This window comes from Trichosurus vulpecula, chromosome 8 (assembly GCF_011100635.1).
Source record: "Trichosurus vulpecula isolate mTriVul1 chromosome 8, mTriVul1.pri, whole genome shotgun sequence".
Classification (NCBI taxonomy): Eukaryota; Metazoa; Chordata; class Mammalia; order Diprotodontia; family Phalangeridae; genus Trichosurus; species Trichosurus vulpecula.
In genome coordinates, this window is record NC_050580.1 from 142,267,796 (window position 1) to 142,272,877 (window position 5,082).

The following is a 5,082-nucleotide window of genomic DNA, read 5'->3' on the forward strand; positions in this document are numbered from 1 at the left end:
TTTGAAGTGGGTAGAGTGATGGTCCTGGATTCCAGAGGACCTGAGTTCAAATCTAGCCTCAGACACTTACTAGTTGTGTGACCCTAGGTAAATCACTTAACCCTTTTTGCCTCAGTTTCCTCATCTGTAAAATGAGATGGAGAAGGAAATGGCAAACCACTCCACTATCTTTGCCAAGAAAACCTCAAACAGGGTCACAAAGAGTCAGACATGACCAAAAATAACTAAACAACAGCAAATAAGCTGCAAGGGCTGATCTGAATTGTTAGAAAAAAATTTCTGGTTTGGAGTTTGCTTCACCATTAATAATCACAAACCCAGTTCTATCCAGATCCATCCTATTCTTGACCAAAACAATGCAATTCATTTGAAGCCAGGGCTCCATAAATCCTGGTCCCAGGCTACTGGGAGCCTTACTTCTTTTTTTTTTTTCCAGATAACCTTTTCCCCTTCCTTGGTAAGCATATTTTACTTTCAATTAAAAAAATTAAGTGTTTAGTAAGTATGTGCCAGGCACCACAATGGAGGTAAAAAGGAAATCAGTTCCTGTTTTCAAGGAGCTTACATTATAATAAGATAATTTGAAGAAAAAAAAACAGTAGTAAGTACCAGATGTCATCATGAAAAGATATGGCTACACACCTTGGGGATTCCAAGCCACAACTGCACTTATTCTGTTTTATATATTCTATTCTAATTCCTGAGGCCACAGGAGGGAAGAGGGAACAAGGAGAGAAACTAACGAGCACCATGCTTTCTGACTGCCTTGAACTCATGCAGGCCAGATGTGCTCATCAATCTCTTTGAGTCTTCCTGTGAGACCTGAGATGCTTCTCCAGACCATCGGTGAGCTGGATTTGGGTCTTGACCTGAGGTTGGTAATCGGGGCCCTATGGCAAGGTGTATTTCAAAAGATGCTTGATTTCATTACTTTTGGTACTTTACATCAGCATATATCATAATCCTCCAGGCTTTAGGAGACAGATTTCATGAATTGCCATGGCCAGAAAAATTCATTACCTTGTGGCCAGTGTTTTATAGTAGAGGCTCTTCAGACTTAGCTAGGCTGGTGTCTATATTAAGAGACATAAGTGTGGATCCATATTCAAAGTTTTTCCAGTTTGGCAACATCTGTCAGAGCTTATCTTCCACAGCATAATCTTCTAGAACTCAAGGTCATGACCACATCATGATTGGATATTGGAGTTAAACTTTAGGGAAGAAGGACAGCACACTGACTTTTTTTCTTCCTTTAGTTTTTTTTTTCCTTGAAAGCTAAAAGAACTATTTTGGCTCCTAAATTTTGGAGCTGGCATATAGACTCAAAACAAATTTATCAACCCTGCTCTCAGAATGACTGTCTTGTTTGTGTGTTTGGCACACTGTGGAGTTCTGCAAATGTCCTTAACTGAGCAGTCCTTGAAAATTATGCAATTGACCTGTCCAAATGGCAGGAAGGGTCAGAATGCCCTAAAAGGATGTCAGGTCAGTTTAATATGTCAAAGGACTGATTTCACTTCCATGCTTACTTATTTATATAGAAACTGAGCTGCAATGGTTCAGTTTGTCTTATTTAATGAAATTCAATGGGAGCATTTTCTGGACTTTTAGGAAATCAGTTAAATTAATCAAGCATTTCTTAAGCACTTACTATGTTCTAGGCACATAGTATGATCCGAACTACAGATACAAATACAAAGAATGAAACCATCCTTACATTCAAACTCTTGTGGCAGAGACAACAAGAACATATATGTGTATTTACAGAATAAACATAAAGAGAATAAATACAAGAGAGTTAAAAACAAGGTAGTGTGGGAAGCAAAGCACTAGCAGTTGGGGGCACTGGGAAAGGCTGTGTGTAGAATGTGGTGTTTGTGCTGCATCTTAAAAGAAGAGAAGGATTCTATGAAGTAAAGGTGAGGAGAGAGTGCCTTCCAGGAATAGAGGAAGACCAATGCAAAGACTTCAAAGAAGATGGAAGACCTTCAGGATATCACTTAAGCTCTGCAGTGTTGCCCTTTTGGCTGATACGTTACTATAATATAGATAAATTTAATTGATTTTTAATATCTTCTTTCCCTGACATACAAACTTTGTACTTAATTCTCCCCAACTGAAACTGGTCTTCCCTTCCTCCCAGATTTTCTGAAGCACCCTCTGTTTGGATCTCAGCTTTGTGCCAACACATTTCTTTTTTTTTAATGTTATAATTTTTGTTTAATATTTTAGTTTTCAACATTGATTTCCACAAGATTTTGAGTTACAAATTTTCTCCCCATTTCTACCTTCCCCGCCATTCCAAGATAGCATATATTCTGATTGCCTCATTCCCCAGTCAGCCCTCCCTTCTGTCACCCCACTCCCCCACCCCATCCCCTTTCCCCTTACTTTCTTGTAGGGCAGGGTAGATTTCTATGCCCCATTACCTATATATCCTGTTTCCCAGCTGCATGCAAAAACAACTTTTTTTTGAGCATCAGCTTTTAAAAGTTTGTGTTCCAAATTCTCTCCCCTCTTCCCTTCCCACCCACCCTCCCTAGGAAGGCAAGCAATTCAACATAGGTCACACATGTATCATTATGTAAAACACTTCCACAATACTCATGTTGTGAAAGGCTAATTATATTTCCCTCCATCCTGTCCTGTCCCCCTTTATTCACTTTTCTCCCTTGATCCAGTCCCTTTTCAAAAGTGTTTGCTTTTGATTACCTCCTCCCCCTATCTGCCCTTCCTTCTATCATCTCCCCTTTTTATCCCCTTCCCCTTACTTTCTTGTGGAGTAAGATACCCAATTGAGTGTGTATGTTATTCCCTCCTCAAGTTGAATCCGATGAGAGCAAGATTCACTCATCCCCCCTCACTTGCTCCCTCTTCCCTTCCCACAGAACTGCTTTTTCTTGCAACTTTTATGTGAGATAATTTGCCCCATTCTATCTTTCCCTTTTTCCCTCTCTCAGTATATTCCTCTCACACTTTAAATTTATTTTATTTTTTTAGTTATCATCCCTTCATATTCAACTCATTCTGTGCCCTTTGTCTATATATATGTATATTCCCTTCAACTACCCTAATGCTGAGAAAGGTCTCATGAATTACACACATCATCTTTCCATGTAGGAATGTAAACAAAATAGTTCAACTTTAGTAAGTCCCTTATGATTTCTCTTTCTTGTTCACCTTTTCATGCTTCTCTTGATTCTTGTATTCGAACATCAAATCTGTTTAGCTCTGGTCTTTTCATTGAGAAAGCTTGAAAGTCCTCTATTTTATTGAAAATCCATATTTTGCCTTGGAGCTTAATACTCAGTTTTGCTGGGTAGGTGATTCTTGGTTTTAATCCTAGCTCCTTTGACCTCAGCAATATCATATTGCAAGCCCTTTGATCCCTTAATGTAGAAACTACTATATCTTGTATTATTCTGATTATGTTTCCACAATATTCAAATTGTTTCTTTCTGGCTGCTTGCAGTATTTTCTCCTTGACCTGGAAACTCTGGAATTTGGTGACAAAATCCCTAGGAGTTTTCTTTTTGGGATCTTTTTCAAGAGGTGATCAGTGGATTCTTTCAATTTCTATTTTACCCTCTGGCTCTAGACTATCAGGGCAGTTCTCCTTGATAATTTCTTGAAAGATGATATCTAGGCTCTTTTTTTTGGTCATGGCTTTCAGTAGTCCAACAATTTTTAAATTGTCTCTGCTGGATCTATTCTCCAGGTCAGTGGTTTTTCAATGAGATATTTCATGTTGTCTTCCATTTTTTCATTCCTTCGACTCTGTTTTATAATATCTTGATTTCTCATAAACTCACTAGCTTCCACTTGCTCCAGTCTGATTTTTAAGGTGGTATTTTCTTCAGTGGTCTTTCAGACCTCCTTTTCCATTTGGCTAATTTTGGCTTTCAAGGCATACTTCTCCTCATTGGCTTTTTGGAGCTCTTTTGCCATTTGAATTAGTCTATTCTTTAAGGTGTTATTTTCTTCAGTATTTTTTTGGGTCTCCTTTAGCAAGTCGTTGACTTTTTTTCTTGCATCTCTTTCATTCCTCTTCCCAATTTTTCCTCTACTTTTCTAACTTGCTTTTCCAAATCCTTTTTGAGCTCTTCCATGGCCTGAAACCAATTTATATTTTTCTTGGAGGCTTTTGATGTAGGCTCTTTGACTTTGTTGACATCTTCTGACTGTATGTTTTGATCTTCTTTGTCACCAAAAAAGGAATCTAGACTTTGACTTTGAGTCTGAGTTTGTTTTCACTGCCAGTTCATGTTCCCAGACAACTACTTGACCCTTGAACTTTTTGTCAGTGTATGACTGCTTGTAGAGTAGAGAGTATTTTGTCCTAAGCTTTAGCATCCAAGCACTTCTGTTTTCAGAGCTACTTCTATTCCACCATGACCCCAGGCTCTGTCACAGCAGTGCTCCTCCTCCCCCAAGAACCTCCAACCAGGACCACAGTCCAGATCCAAGCAGGGCACAGCAAGAGAATCATCCTTTGTGCCCACAAAGTGCTGCTTGCACTCCTGCTCTGATCCGCTGATAGATTCCTCCCACTGTGTAAGCCAGGGACTCGGGAAGCAGCTTCCTCTGGAGCTCTGGAAGCAGCCTCAGGAGCTTCCTGCTGCTGTCACTGCCACTGCTGCACCACCTCTGCCATGCCCAGGGCTGGTAGGCAGACCGATCTCAACTCAATCTCACAGTTTCCCACTAACATGCTATTTGGCGTTTGTGGGTTGAGAAGTCTGGTAACTGCCACAGCTCAATGATTCATGGCCCTAGGACCTGTTCTGCTGGCTGACTCCCAGTCTGGTCTGTCTTGGCGTGGCCCACACTGGGCTATGCTCCGCTCTCAAAACTGCATGATAGACCCTTCCTGGTGACCATCCAGGCTCTCCTGGGGTGGAGACCCATTTCCCTCTGCTATTTCATGGGTTCTGCAGCTGTAGAATTTGTTCAGAGCCATTTTTAGAGGTATTTGGAGGGATTTGTGGGAGAGCTTAAGCCATTCCCTGCCTTCCAGCCACCATCTTGGCTCCACCCCCCCCAACACATTTCTACCTTCTTCTTAGGTATGTGCTGCACATT